Source organism: Platalea leucorodia, assembly GCF_965183815.1.
Source record: "Platalea leucorodia genome assembly, chromosome: 6".
In the NCBI taxonomy this organism is placed as follows: domain Eukaryota; kingdom Metazoa; phylum Chordata; class Aves; order Pelecaniformes; family Threskiornithidae; genus Platalea; species Platalea leucorodia.
Window position 1 is genome coordinate 67,876,108 of NC_138828.1, and position 16,699 is coordinate 67,892,806.

At 35.6% G+C, this 16,699-nt stretch overlaps 1 protein-coding gene across 8 annotated transcripts in view; it reads left to right on the top strand.

Annotated features, from left to right (window-relative positions):
* The window catches only part of KCNIP4 (potassium voltage-gated channel interacting protein 4), a gene marked incomplete at both ends in the record, with an annotated part of 467,162 nt that overhangs the window by 351,392 nt on the left and 99,071 nt on the right, over positions 1-16,699 (top strand). The window lies entirely within an intron of this gene.

A 16,699-nucleotide genomic window follows, 5' to 3' on the forward strand; every position in this document is an offset into this window, starting at 1 on the left:
TGCTAACATTAAAAGTGGGTATTTTAAATATATATAATGAATATATGTTTTAAAATTCCTGTTTGCTTGCTCAGATTCCTGTCTGCTCTCTACTATATGGGTCATATCATTTCATCTGCTCTCAAAGAGCGCTTCACATTAATTTTAATAGGATTTTTATTTCTATACAAAGTGTGGTTTATTCACATTTTATGGAAATAGGCTATTTCAGTTCAGTTATTAATGAGATCTTTTGCTGTCAACTTTTCAACTTTTTAACAAAATGTCTTGTGTGGACTGCTGTAGTAAACAAAAGCTATTCAGTCACTGAAGCCCTTGCTCAAAAAATACTGCTTTTGTCAGTATGTTTGCACATGTGAACCCAAACCAATCCTTTTTGCTGTGTAACAGCTTTCAGTCAGAATCACACAGCCAAGGAGAGCACTCCAGTTTTCTGAAACATTAACTTTTCATCATGGAATAGGATCTTTGATGGATGTAGATTCACATCATCACCTCATAAAATTGTTCAGCTGATAAAATGTGAAATCTTTAACACAGCACTTTTATAGTTAACGAACTATTGAAATAAATCGTCCTTGAAACTGTATGTGGTGAGAATGTATAATATTTGCTATGTTACTATATAACGCGTTGGTTATGGAATTGTAAAATTACTTTCTGAATTCTAAACAAATGAATAATTTTTCTCGCATAACAGTGCTCACTTTTTAGTTTTTTTATGCTTTGGATGTATAGCATTTTTAACATCTAAAAGATCCTCATACTAGATATGTGTTAGCTTCAACTTTGTAACAAATGGTAACAGATAGGAAAAAAAGATTAAAATGCAATATTGGTTTTTTAGCAGATGTACAGTTATGTCCCTTTCTTGATTTCTCACAGTATGATACTGCCATTAAGCCTGGGGGAAAATGTTTCATGTAATTTCAACCATATTAAATCAACTTTTTAAAAAAATCCCCGTGGTAGAAATTATACTGATTTTAATATAAATAATAAGTTCAAGACAATACATCAACTGAAGTGTAACTTTTTGTTTTAATGCATCCATTAGTGCCATGGCATTTCCTCACATGATAATGTAATAATTTCACACGAAAGTACCTAGCAACATAAAACTGACCTCTAAATGTAAAAAGATGAAACATTAAGGTATAGTGGATATATTTATAATGTCCGCAATGTGAATAGCTCCAGTGACTCTGGGGATTTCCATTTCCCCTAAGGCTGATCTGTGCTATTTAACTCTTCTATGTTTGGGTACTGCCATTACTGTTAAACAAGAATTCTGCCCCAAATGATTAAGCAATATTTTATAGGGTATTCAGAACTAATGATTTGTTGTTCTCCTACTGAATGCAAGGACAAGTTTTCTGTTCATATACAAGGAGGACCATATTTGAATCGCCAATGTTGATCCTGAAACCAAAATGAGCAATGAGGCCTCCCTATCTGCCCCACGGAGACAAGGCATGAGCCATATGCTGAAACAAATCTATTTCTGTAGTTAGGCTTTCTGATGCCGTAACATGCTTGTCTTAATATCCCAGATATATTGACTTATTTTGAAAATATCATTGAAGGATAGGGCAGCATGCTTGTCCTGACCTTTGCCCATACAGGACAGAGAAGACAGCTAGATGGCAAATCCTTAGTTGCAAACTTGTTACAACTCCACTGATTTTAGTGAGGTTATGACAATATAGTAGTTTCTACCAGCAAAGCGACTTGTCTAAGCCCAAACCAAGAGTCAGCAGCAGAAATGGGAGCAAAGCTGAAGTGATCCACAAAAGCCTCGTGAACTGAGTAACTGGAATGTTTCCATCCTTCCAGTTCACTTTTCCTCTCTGTCCAGAGAAGCGTGGAGGTAGCTTCAGCTTCACTACACCCTCCTAGTCTCCATCCCTGGAGGTATTTAAAAGACAGGTAGACGTGGTACTTGAGGACATGGTTTAGTGGTGGACTTGGCAGTGCTAGGTTAATGGTTGGACTCGATGATCTCAAGGGTCTTTTCCAACCTTAATGATTCTATGATTCTATACTAAGGTCTGTTTGTACTGTGAAAATGCAACAGCTTGTTTACTACTTATTTTTATAGTCATTTATAATGAGATATACCATACATCTTGTATTCCAGGCACTTTCAGTATTATTTTTAAAAAGAACAAAGATAAAACAATAGTACACTCGCAAAAAAATTTCTTCTTTAACACAGCTACTGGAAGTGTTCTACCCAGTATGGCTTCTTTGCCATGCACAGTCATCTCTCCTGCAAAAATGGACCTTCAATTGAACAACCAAAAAGGTGGGTCACCCACTCTGCTATGATGGACAACCACCCTCCTTTACTTTACATGGCAAAGGAGTTATGGTGAAGAAGAGCTTGACTTCCCCTCACTCCTCCATGGGAAAGTAGGAGAATCTATGCAGTCTGCTTAGTTTTATTACAGTGTTCAACATTTGGCAGGACAGGGAACCTGATTTGGTCCCATGTCCCAAATTAGGGACTGTGTTCTACTTCATCCATCCTCCACTTTCCAATAAGCAGGAGACCAGAATGAGGAGAAAGCTGGCTTCTCTGGAGCCAGTGAGCTATTTCAGTTATAAGGACAGAACTGAATCAATACCACTTTTACTAGAAGAGAATGAAAATCTCCTTTCCCTCTCCTTCCATTACTTTGAAAGTGGTTTGACACTGATCGATATCTTCCCTCCAGCTTCCTTGCCTGAAACTTTTGCTGCTGGCCAGCTTCCCTCCAAAGTTGTTGTTTTGTTACTCAGCTGGAAGGGGAGGAGAGGGGGGCTGATCAGAACTGAAGCAAAGGCTCAGACCATTAAAGTAACAGCATGAGGCTTAGAGGGAATTCATCCACCAGAAACTTGGAGGGGAGAGACTGGCAAAATGAAGTGCATTTGTGTGTCCAGAATATCTGTCAAGTGGTAGCTATACGGAGACATTATGTAAATATGTGTGAGCAACTTTGTAAACATCAGGGGACTACATAAATCAAAGTCTTTAAAAGGACAGACTTTGTGCCTCTTCCTTCATTATGCATTGATTATGTTTTGAAGTATAACACCTCATACAGAAGTCTTTTTCTTTTACTTGTGAATATAATCAACCAGTGTTGCAATCTATTCTAGACCCTGCTATTCCTCCCCTTTTCCTTCCACTAATTTCTAACAGTTTCCAGAACTTATTATTATCTTTCAAATGCTTATTGAGGTGTAAATTTCATGTCTGATATACGAATGTCCCACGAACTCAAAACCTTTTGGCTAGTAGGATCCACTGGTCCCTACATGTCTTTCAACTCAACAGGCCATCAAGGCTATGTAGGAATATTTGATCCTTAGTTTCTCTTACTGTGATGCAAAGCAAAGAGCAGTTCACTTACAGTTATCAATAAAAATATTTGCCTGCAAAGTCAGCCTTGAGAGTAAATAGAGTAATTTGTTGGTTTGATTAGAATTTGGAAATTGGGGAAGGGGGTTATTTTCTTTAAATAGGGGAAGTTTTTGTCTTAGGATTTATCTGCTCTCTGCAGGTACAGAAAGACCATTTTTTTTCTTTCTAATCTAATTTGGATGGGCAGAAGCCACCTCCAGTCCAGAAGTCATGTTAGTGCATTTGAGTTGATTTGTTCTGTCACACTAACATGCTAAAATGTGGCCTTTTTTGTAGCCTAGACACTTAAAATCCCAGAGAGGATAAGGTTAGGTCTATCTGCAACCATCTCTGTTAACATGTTGTTAGTGACCCTTACGGCTTAGCAAAACCAGTAAGTTTTAAAATATGTCTCAAGTGCAGTATGAGTCTCCCCTTTAGAAAATGAATGATATGGGGAAAGATATATTGCTGACAAATTCTCTATTGGTTCATACTTTTCTAAGAAAAAGGACCCCAAAAAGCAAGGGAATTTTCTCTTTGTCTATATGTGGCTGATAAGAATTATCTAAATTTGGATGTCCTACCTGTGTGCTGGTGGCTTGTGCTACAAGTCCAGCTTCCAGCAGACTATACTGTGGTGCTCCCTCTCCTCTATCACCTCTCAGCCAAATGGGATGGAATGTAGCATAACTCCACAATAAACAGAAAGATAAGGAATATAGCCCACAGCAGTACGTGTCCCCTTGCCTTTTCTCAGCAGCTGCTTATAACACCTGATTAGGATCTGCTATCAGTAAGCTGTTCAGTTTTCACATGGTGAAATGTCCACTTGTTTTTTTCTCTTCTCCAGAGACTGTTGTAGGATTGAGGGAACTACTTTCTTCTGAGTAAGCCAGTGTCACCTGCCTCAAAAAATTCTGTTCACAGATGCTGATATCCCAGTGCCAATTCATGGCATCAAGGTACATAGTAGTGACAGGTTTCCTATGATCAGTAGTGAATCTTTCACACCAGAAATGACAACCAATAATTCCCTCAGCATCAAATATATCAATTAACACCTGTGCACATAGACTCTTTATTTGCTGAATGTCGCTAGATGAAAGGTGTTAACATTACCTTTCCAGAAGCGTAATTCTTCCTCTCAGAGATGAACAAAGTGGATTACCTTTTTTTCTCTGGGTGTTTCCCCAGCTCTCTTTGTAAATCTTGACAGAGATTCTGGATTCAAGGTCACTATAGGAAAGTCAGTCTATAGAAACATCTATAGATTGTACAGCAGAGAACAGTTACTTCAGACCAAATGCAAAACTGCATTAAGTTGCTACTTTAAATCCAATCTCAAATTGATGTAAAAATTGAGGTGTGAATTTCAATGTGTTCATTTATAAGGACATGTCTTCTTGGACATGGATGTTTCTGTATGCTTATGTTGGTTGCAAGACAGGCTGAAACTTACTGAAACTTGTAACCATCTGTTACCTCTAGCTCAGGGTTTGGAAGATGTTCTATTTACTCTTCACCTTCCCTCAAAAACTAGGCTCTTCCAGGCTTGGGAGCACAATTTTGTTTGGGAAGCACCATCCTGACTAACCTTCTTATGTAAGACGACTGTAATCTTAACATAATTATATTGAAACTGAAGATTTTGTTTTGTTTTGCTTTTACTTTAGTGGCTTTCCTACCTGGACCTAATGATAAGATGCACAAATGACATACAAGTGTAAAGTAACATGCTTGATAAAGAACAGCAAAAATCATTCTTTCATGTCAAAATCAGGGAAATCATGCCTCAGCCTAAATATTTGCTTTTACCAAACTATGAATTAAATTGGACAATTTACTTAGAGTTTTAAGGAAGACCTAATTGATTTATTGAGATCTTTTCATCAACTACTTCCCATGGACTTCTCCAGGGGTTTTTTAACATCCAGAACGCCTGAATCACTGAGGAATAGGTCATTTTAGATCCATACCAGTCTGAATTCAAAGTTTAGATACTGGCTGTGTGAGAAGTGGAGAGAAATATTTAAGATATCTTAAAAATACTCATAGAAACCAGGAAGAGTTCTGTAAGAACAAGTTATGTGCTGTTTCTTCACGTGAGAGTTCACAGAAGGATCAGACATTATGAATTTTCTGGACTGCTTAGATAAAACATTTCTTTTTAGTACGTACTCACCCACTGTACTAAAACTTTACTCTCTGGCTCAAGATCACACAATATATTTGCATCCTAACTTGGAGAGGGTTCATTTTGTTCTGCAAGACCCCTACCCCTCAATCACTGGATCCTCCACTTGGACTTTTAGTTTCCTGGTCTTGATTTTTTTTTTTTAATTTTTTTTTTTTTTTTTTAAGAAAACGTTGTTTGTGATAATCATTTTAGCCTGAGGGACTGACTATTTGCAAGCAGGTAGGGAAGCTTCTCCTTGTATACATCTTTGCAAAGCTGTAGTTACTTCTGAACATCATTTGAACTTTCTTCAAGAGATACTGAGTATTCATCTTAACTTTGGATGAATGATCTGCTTATCTGAGTTATTGCTACTTTTGCTTCCATACTAGATCAGATGCCCCTTTCTCAGGACCATTTTACTGTCATTGTTCAAGTACATTATGAATACCTGTGTTGAGTACAAACACATTTGAGAAACAACTAGAGTAAAATATATTTAAATTTGCACTCAGAGAAGGAAAAGAGAGTACTAGGTTTTATCAGGATGTACTATGTATATGAACTGTGACCAACACTCCATCTGACTATTATGGAATACTAAAATAAATGGATTTTCTATCAACAAAGGAAATCAGAAGATGAAGGAAAGATCACACAGAAAGCACCTAGTATTCAGTCATAACAGCCATTGCTGGCAAAAATTACAGATCTTTTGAAAAGGGAGGAGGTATTTTCTCCCAGTACATAGAGAAAAACACTCCAAATAAAGGTATGTAACATGTACTTGATAACTTTAGCAAAGTCTGCATCTAATCAGTGTGCATCCCAGAACATGGATACCGGGAGCTTCCTACAGCTCCTGCTTGCGCACTCTGCCACTGCTTCAGGTTCAGGCTGCTTTTAAAATGTAGCTCCACATAAAATAATTCATTTTAAGATGACAGAGATTCAGTATGACAAAGTATGCTTCTGAAAAATAACTACACTCTGTCAGCTGAGTATAGGTGAGGAGAAAAAAGCATTGCCTAATCACTAACGTCCTTTACAGTTGAAAATCTAGAAGGCTTTACTGTTAGAGTATGATATTTGTGAAGACATAAATAATCATTGCCTAAAGTGATATTATAGAACAAGATTAAATACGTGCAATGATGGAATGACTAAATGAAACAAACATCCATAATAGTGTACTGATGTAGAAATAATGTAGTCACCTTTTGGTCTCTTGATTTCTTAAATTATTTGTTCCATGTTTGACACAGTTTTTGACCAGAATTCTTTGACCTTTGATATTAATGAGACATAGGAGATACTCAGTGAATTTTGTAGGGATTTATATATTCAGATTACATGCAGACCTATATGAAACACCAAGATTTACAAAGCAATTGAATCTGTTGCATGTAATGCAAAAATAATAACAAAATTTAAAGCATTATGCTATAATTTCATTGTCTAATATACATTTTAGCTCATAATAAAAATTCTTATGGAATTACCTTTGGGAAAAATTGTAAAAGCAGCCATAACACTGGTTTTGCAGTCTCATCTGGACACTTAATGTTGTATAACTGCTTCATGTTACTATAGCAGTATAAAGAAGCACAAATCAGACTGTTCTGTTTATGGAAATGTAATATGCCTTCCCAAAGTCTGTAGTCTATGAACTTTTAGAAATACCCTAACAGTAAATTGAGTGCATGTGTGGATGTATGTGTGTACGTTTGTTGAAAAGAGAGAAATAATCTAAAATTAAGAGTTTGCGTACCAGATTTTTAACACTAAGTAACTTTTAATGGCTATGGTATCCCAAGAGGACAACTGTATAATGGAAGGTCTGACACAGGTGCAAGTAGGTCACTTTTAAAGTTAAAAAAAAAAAATATTGAATTGTCATTACTGATCAATTAATTATTTGTCTGTAATATATGTTACTGCTGAATAGTCTCTATTTCCATATTAAAATGGTAAGCAATTGTGAAGATAGATTATATTTACATGTAAGTGGGTGGGTGGATTCCATATGTGCATTTGCCTGATTTTTGGATATATATATATATATATATAGATGAACAGACCTTGAATATTTCTAATAGACATCTGCCCATATTTTCAGCTTTCCACTAATCACTTAAGAAAGAATGAGTTATGTCATATGAAACAAATCATTGTTCAGACAACAGGGCTTTCAAAAGTTTGAAGGAAGGCTATTGATCGAAGTTCACTGAAATGAGTCAAACCAAAATGAAGTGCAACAGTTTGGTGGCTGTTTCTTGATGCTCCCAAAGGTGATTTGCTCCTTGCAGATAAAACTGCTGGGTTCAGAGTGGGAGAGTGAAATTAGAGGAGAAAAGTGATGGTTGAGAAGTAAGGGGAAAAAAAGTCTATCATCAAGCAAATAAGTAGCGAGGTAATGAGGGCCTTAAAAAAAATTAAAATAAAATAGAATAATGAGGAAAGTAAATAGAAAGGCTCAGGAGTTTCAGTGAATTAGATTTTTATATGTCATGTGTCAATCATATTATGTTTGAGCATGTATTCTTGTGTAAGGAGAGGAAATGTAGCATTCCATGCTCGGACAAAGATTATATGCCCCTGTGATCTAATGGAGGACACCTTACTAAGCTGTAACCCTCCAGATATCCACAGTGACAAAAGCGCTGGTTTCAGCCTAGCTATATCTGAAAAATGCAGCCATAATAATTAACTTGTGTACTAGCAGTTTTGTTTCTATCCTTCTCGTACTGTAAATTCTTTAGATTCCTTTGTTTCTCAATAAAAGATGGAGTTCTAGATTCTACACATCATCATGAAATTTGAGCTAAGGCAAACTGGGTAGGTCAGCATCTCTCTTGCAAAGTTATATTTATGAAGTAATAATCAGAATTCCTCCCTCTGAGATGGCAACAGAAGAATATTCCACTTGATCTGAAATATCACTGGTGAAAGGTATGACTGGTGAAAGGTATGACTTTCAACAAGTGGTAGAGCAGTAGTACTGTTTACACTGAAATAGTTACTGCTAGTTATTTTTTACAAGAATATGCGTGATTATTATCCTTAGACTACTGGCTAATCACCATTCAGCCTCTCCCTATATTTCTTCTGTATTTTGAGTTGTTTATAAGGTCCTTCATCATTTTGCTGTCAGATGGCTACTAATTATTAGCAACTTCAATTACATAATTAGAAGAATCACAATTAAATAGTAAGAAAGCTGGGTTGGCATTTGGGGATGCCCATTATGATTCCTTTCCTTTTTGACCTTAGGAAATCTTCTAGAAAATGGTGAAAAATGTACTGGTTAACTCACTGGCTGTTGTCAGAGTAAATAGATTAAAATTTGTTTTAGATGCTAGAGCAGTGAAGCCGTATGAGTATTGAGAGACACACATCAATAGATCTCTCTTAATCTCACTGTCAAAACGAGGAGCCCAAGTTTGAAACTTGATCATGGTGAGCAATAGAGTTATAAATAGCTTTAACCTGTTGAGGGTTTTTAAACAAAAAAGGCAGTCTGAATCCAACCAGAAATGCGTTGGCATCAGTCAATACCCAAGACTTTATTTTTTACTATGAATAGTATCTACTTTCTTTTTGAGAAAGCAAGTAGTCTCATCTCATATTCTAATAAAAAGCTATTGTAAAATGAATTACAGTAGGATTTTAACTGTAGCATAGTAAGTATCTTCTATTATACTCCTATATACTTTCCTCAGCTATAAATCCTTCATATTACTTATTCTTGTTAAGACAAACCTTGGTGTTTCTTCTTTGTTTATTATGAACAATATAATTTATTTCAACTCATGCATATATATATGTATAGAGGGGAATACACTGCTTTATGAGATATACAGCACATAGAGTACATATATACATATATGCAATTAAATATATATGGAAAATAATTTTATATTTCAACTTACGGTCTACTAAGTGCAAGTAGATGGATTTGCAGTATTTCACAGACTGCAAATTAAAAAAAATTCTTTGCTGATTTGCATTTCCTTTGAAATATCCCAAAATACAGGCCCTATTTCTCAGTCTCTTAGTCACGTGAATAGTCTTTTAATACAACATATTTGTAATATGAATGCACTTTTAATTTCAGCACAAGATGCTGTTTTGTTATTAAAATGTGGAGATTTTCTAGAGGATTCTGTTTTCCCAAACATAAGACATATATAATTCATTTTAATTTAAACTTGGAAAATTTTGTTTTGTATTTAGTTTGGTATTGCAGATAGACTCTTCCTTGTTATATTTCAATAGTGGTGCACTTCAAATAAATATTTGTTATATTTCAATAATAAGTAATATAATTTACATTGCTGAAAAAAAAGTGTTTCCAGTTCTTTCTTCCTCTGGGCAATTTTTCATCCTCATTACTGAAGTCACTAAATGGAGCCTAATCAATTAACTCACAATAATAATTTTGGGATTGGATTCAGCCCCCGATCCTCAGATACATCAGAAGACTGTAACTCTTCTACTTGCTTTTCTTAGATGAACAAGCCTAATGCATTGTACTATATAAAATTCCAGCTGATCTTCAGAGGTTATACATGTCCATCACTTCATTCTCTCAGCAGAATATTGTGCATAAAATAGCATATTCCAAATATAGCAATCAACACAAAAGTATAGGCTGTTTTTATAAAAGTAGAAAACCTCAAAGTACTACCAATAAATGGATGCTTCACTGTGTACCTATATATTACTATAAATTTTTGCTTCTAGCTTTTTTCCAAATGGAGACTAAATTGCTGAAAATAGTGTTATTAAAAGCTTTTATTCAGATCTCTTTTATCAGTGCCAGGTTAAACATGTATCTCGTGAATGAATGCTTGAATGGAAGCATCTGACAAGTCATAATTAAGTAAAATCCTTAGTAGCAAATTCTTGCTTTTATGAATTTTACTAAATTGTGCAATTTTGTATTATTTGTATACCCAGAGACAGTAGTTGCATCCAATCTATTGGTTATTATTTAAAAAATAAGAGAGTTTCTGCCCACAGGCTTTACAGTTCAAGGGCCGTTTCTATTTGTATTGCTTCAGAAGCAGCCAGAGAGAAGGCTGGTGACTCAGGGAGCAGCAATCTCATTGCTAGTTCTCTACTGCTGAGAAGGAACAAGTAGCAGCAGGTCAATATTTATGGCAGCTCGCCTTTTCTTCACTCTGCATGGCATCCTAATTGGGGACATCTGATGGGAGATGAATAGAGAGCAGGACAGAGCAGGTCCTTGGAGGCATCTTCTCCAGAGTTCAGGAGGTGGCAAATGACCTAACATTTGCATGCAACAACATGCAAAGGCAAGTGGAGATTTTCTGCGTGCTATGTAGGTCACAGCCAGGCTCAGACACATTGCAATGGAAGCACATTTTGAGTGCAGTTTTTAAGGAGGGCTTACAAGTAACGTGGGTTAATTCACAGAGTTGAACACCTGAGGAACTGCGAGGAAGGAATCACAGCAGGATTTGTCTAGGACCTGATGTTGCTAGCAGTCTTTTAAGAGCAGATAAGATTGAAGTGCAATTGCACCAGACTTCACAGGCTCAGGGCAAGAAAGCTATCGCTCTTGTTCATTTTTGCTCTTCTGCTAAATGTATGTATATTTATCTGTGCACATGTATATATGGGTGTGCAGACAAAAACCACAAGGAACTCTGTGGTGGCGAAAAAAAAAATTAAACTGTTTAGGATTCTCTGTTGTTGCCATTTTCCCAGAGAAGTATAGTTATTTACTCTATTGGATGATAAGTGAACATTTGAACAAACAACTGCTTTCAAAAAAAGGAGCCTATAGTTGACAATGTGGGAATATTAAGAAAGATACTCTGTTTTTTAGAAGTGCTGAACTACAAGAATTGTGGTAGATTTCAGAAGAAACTTTCTGAAAATCAGGCCACCTCAATTCGAATTTCTAGATACTGATCTTTACAACCCAGTTTGGACACCTACATTTGAAAATGCAGTTTAAGCACCAGTGGTTCTTCACGTGCTGTTTATCCTCAGCAGAAAATCTTTTTCTTTTTTTGATGGTTTTAGGACTTTTAAGTTGTATGACCAATCTCTTCAGTGAGATGAATCTAAGCAGGTCTAAAGCATGCCCTGGTACGTAATTTATCCAGGTCTTGGTGGATTGGTGTGTAGCAGATTCAGATGGCCAGGAAGCTGCCTGAAAAGTACATTAAACTACTTCACACTGAGAAAACAGTTTTTATAGACTTGTTTTTTGAATAATCTCTCTCATTCTTATTTCAATAAAGACTAGTCTTACCCTGCAGGCAGTAAGAAGCATTATTTAACACCACGTGATTCACAATGTATTACTACTGTACTACACAGTTGCACATTTCTGAGAAAAAATGAACTTAATAGTTTTATTACTTGAATCCTATTATAATTGAATTAATAAATTAGAGCATTGCTCCTGCTTTGGAATGTATTTGAGAATGGTTAAGAGAGTCTACTTCCAAAACTTGAATGAAAAAAAAAAAAAAAAAAAAGTGTTGTCTCTACTCAGATATTTTAAAAGATAGGTAATATCATTCATATGTTCTATTGCTTTCTTTGAAGTTGTGATCTTCTTGCAAAATATTTCTCTGAGTTGAAACCATAGTTCCTAAAAAAAATTATAAAGAGGATTTTTGCTATAAGTCTTTCCGTTTCATTATGAAACGGAGGAAGGAAGAATAAGTGAATAAGTTAGAATTGGAGTTTTGTTTATTTTCCTTTAGTGGTTATGGAAAGAAACTGAAGATGCAAACTTTTCACAGAACTAAAACTCAGGAATTCATGGGGGTGGTAGGAATGTGAATTGACAGAATATGGTCAAGTTTCACCTTATTTAATATTTTCTGATTATCTTATTCAATATCTGTTTTAATATTTGATAAATATTTTACATTTAAATTAGGTTTTTTATTCCCAAAACTTGCAAAAATAGGAGAAGAAGAAAAGGAGAAAATGAAAGGAATTAATTTACAATCTCTAGATTCCCATCTCAAATATATTTGTTTAATATAAATTTATCCTCTAGTCATCCAAAGTAGTTAGCACTTTTCAAGACAAGACTGTGGAAGGTTTAAAAGAAGAAAGAAGTACCAAACTCATTCTTTAAGCTGGGTTTTAGAAAAACTCCATAGTGGGCAGTTCCTAATGGAGAACATTTATGTGAGAACTCGCCTCTTCTGAAATTTTTACCCATATCTGTCTGCCTAAATAGAATAGTAGGGTAGAAAGCTCTCTGAAAATAATTCTACTAAGCTTGTACAGAAGTTAAGCCACAGAGAACTGTTTAAGACCTCAGAGTAAGTCATAAGTTGTATTTCTGTAGTGCCTGAACTTCGCATTCTTCTATAAAGACCTGAATTGCACTCTGATATTTCATACAACTGTATATGTGTACGACTCCTCTTGCATATATTTTTTCTTCCAAATGATAAACTTTGTGTTTCTGAAACATTGCTTTATGATGACAATAGAGAGCAACCTGGGTATTTTATATGTATAGTAGTTTCATGACAGTTAAAATGAGTTCCTGACTTGTATGCTTTGGAGAAATCATTAATCTTCTTTGAATTACCATTATCTTTAAATGTGTAAATGTCCATCACATACATGAAAGTAATCATGTAATATGATATTTTTAACAAAGGGGAACATATTCTATGAGTAATGAAGAATGCAAATGTACTGCATATTTACCTTCTGTTGTACTATGATTATGTTCTTGCAATAGATGTTGGGATTTTCTAAGAAACTATCTACTTCTGCAGAAAATTTTTTATTTTAGTTGCAAATTTCTCTTACCTGCAAAAATGTGATCACAGTTTCAGCTAGCAGTCAGCTGCTTCAGGTTGTTTTGTGGAAGATTAACTGACACTTAATGCTCAATAACTATATTCCATTTAATGTCTGTCAGTTCTTCATGTGTTTGACACAAATCAGATGTTTGTCATTCAACAGCAAGATAAAACATAGAAAGTATCTCTGATGGTGTTATTGTAAAATTAGAATTGAAAGCTTAGACGTTTTTCTTCAGTCACCACAGCTGTCATCCTGTGGTTCTCAGAAATGCCTTGTTTGTCAATTGCAAACAAAAGGAGGATGGGAACAACCTCTGAGTAGCTGTGATACCTTATTTCTTGTCTTCTATGCAAAGCAACACATTAAAGGCCAAGTTGTTATACTAAAGTTAGAGCTGAAATTAATATCAAAAAACTTGCATTTCTTAATGTCATGGTATCAGATGGTGTTTTAATTTAATCAATAATTAGAAGTAGCATTTTTTGATGCTACATGTTTTAATTTGTTTCCTTAGCCTCCTAAAAGTAATAGGACATTATAAAATAGCAAAAATGAATCGACAGGTTTGTGATCTACCACTGTTTCTGGAAGGGACAGATTCATGAGAAATGCTGGGCTGGGATTAACTGAAGTGATTCTCCTTCAAAATTATTATGACTATATGATAAGGTACTGGATTATGAAGGTGTGAAGGTGTGGTATGCAGTGGAAGCGTAATAGGCTTAAAGGAGGAAAGCAGGACTCAGTAAATGCATGTATGTCAAAAGCATCACATGACAGTCCCATAGTTTATGACCATACTTCAACAATCTATGTAAAATGTAGAAGTTGAGTCAAAATGATCTGAAGATTGCTTACAGAACTCTTTAATAATGATTTATTTTGTTGTTGTACATTGTAATAAAGAATAACAAAAGCTTCCTGGAGCATGAATGATCTAAGTATTGTAAATGTTAGCCAGAAGCAAGATACATCACCAACACAATATTTGCACACAAATTCCTGGAACACCACTAGGGACTCTAATTAAAAAGTATCACATAAAAAGGAGGAAAAAAAACTATGACTAATTATTAATCTCCAGAACTAAACTGATTTAATTAGTTGAAGAATAAAGGTCATTGTCAAAGCTAACTGCAAAGGTACAACTTCTGTCAATATTTATTGGATTAGACTTTTTGTTTTCTCGAAGCATTGGGTACTGCAGAGTGCTGTCTTATCTTCCTATAGCTATTCACTGGGTGGATCTACAAGGTATCTTTGTACCCATTTAAAGCTATATCCTAGCACACTTTAGTCTAATACTGGCTGCATATGATAGCCAGGCCACTAACCAGTGGGCTGGGGGTACAACAGTGCCCATGATGAGTGTGGGACACGTTGCCCTTGAGACAGATAACTTCTTTACTCCTCTTTTCCCATATGTATTTAAAATAGGTGCAGCACCGTGTAACACTTCAGCACCAAAGCAAATTTCAGACATCGCAGCCTGTTAGGAATAATAGTTTCAGTGTAATTGAAATGAACTTTAGGTTAAAAAAACCTATCTCTTATTATTCCTTCTGCAATATCATTTTAAATTGGGTTAATACACACTGAGGCATTTTACCTGTCAAATTCAAATGAATGCACTGAACCATATGCTGGTTATTCTTCTGAATAGCTATTTCTTGTAAAAGGTATTTTTATCAAGAAAACACAATTGTGATAGTTTACAGTATACATTCATAATGTATGGCCTGTCCTGCATTTTCTGCCAATTCACATTTCCCCGTGAAGAACTCTTGATGATAATTTTCATTGTTAAAGTCCCCAGGAGTTTAGAATACATAAGAAATGCAGGATGAGTCCTTCTTATTGTTATCAGCAAAACAATAATCTTCAGATAATATGAATAAATTACTGTTTTTCAACGAGTATAAAGGTCAGCTTCTACCTGTCTGGTTTTTTACAGAGTGAAATTGTCCGCTTGCTACTGTTAGTTTAGTAAAACCTATTAATAATGAAGAACTTTTTTGTGAGGAGAAAAAAAATTAAATGTCAAAGGATTTTCAGTCTCCGTTTCAGATGATGCACAAATTTATCCATTCACAAAATTGCATTCTGAAAATGATACATTTACTGCTGTAAAATATTAATTGTCTTTTAGTTTTGGTTTTCATTTTGGTTTTGATTTTTTTCTAGCACATATATAGTAATTGAAAGACATCTTTGGTTTAAGCAAATCCCTTAGGCAAACTGCTGTGTCACGGTGGCCAACTATTATAATAGCTGTGAAGAAATCTACCTTTCTGGGCAATTCATTTGTAGGAAAATCACCTCTTGGCTTCTTCTGCAACCTTTAATCTTCCCTTGGTCACAGCTAGCATAGAAAAATAGCTCAGTAAAGGTAATTGGTTTTGCTAGGCTCTCCCAGCTGGAACACAGAGGCTGCCACCCAGACTTTCAGCCATGCAGAGTACGGGCCACTGAGCACCGCAGTGCAGGAGCAATGTGGGTGAAGCCATCTCTGTCAGCTGTCCATTCCCCTTGATGGGGACAAACTGGACAACATCCTGATCCTAAATTACCATAGTGGAAGTTTGCAGAGAGCAATGTGAGCAAATAGGCTCCCGTCCTTTCACAAGAGGTGGCAGCATGCTGTCAGAGCTAGGTCACCTGGGGATGGCACAGCTCTACCTAATCCTCCACAGGACCATCTCTTCCACAGTTAAAAAGTGGCATCCCAGGGGAGAAATGGCCTGGGCTACCGCCTTATATGTGTCCCTGGAAGCAGGCAGCCAGTCTGATGAATAATTGAATCTTACTCGTGCCTCTCTGTCGAAGACATTACTCATTTTTCTGTTAGACTTTGCTACAAATTTGAACTGTTTCAACTGAGTTGACTCCCATTGTCCAGTTAGCTCTTTTAATCATTTTCTATTCCCCTGTCTGTCATCTCCAATAAAGCAAACAGAATTTGTACTTTAACAATTTCTTCTCCATCATCCTCCTCAAATGCAGTTTAATTAACATTAATATTTTCACACTTGCCTTCATATTTTTAAAAGTCAGGCCTAAAGGTGGAAAGTAAGTGTCAAGTGCCACTGAATGCAGCATTGCAAGACAGTATAAAACAGTTCCCATTTCAGAATACTGGAGAGCTAAACCTTAATGTAGTCCGATATGTGTAGAGGCAAAAAAATTGCTAAGAACATCTGGTAAATACTGTTCAAGAATCAGGTTTTTCAATCTCTTATGCTGTTATAGATTTCAGAAGAGTAAATTCTTACTGTGCTGATTTCTCTACAGTGGTCCCTTCAAAATGG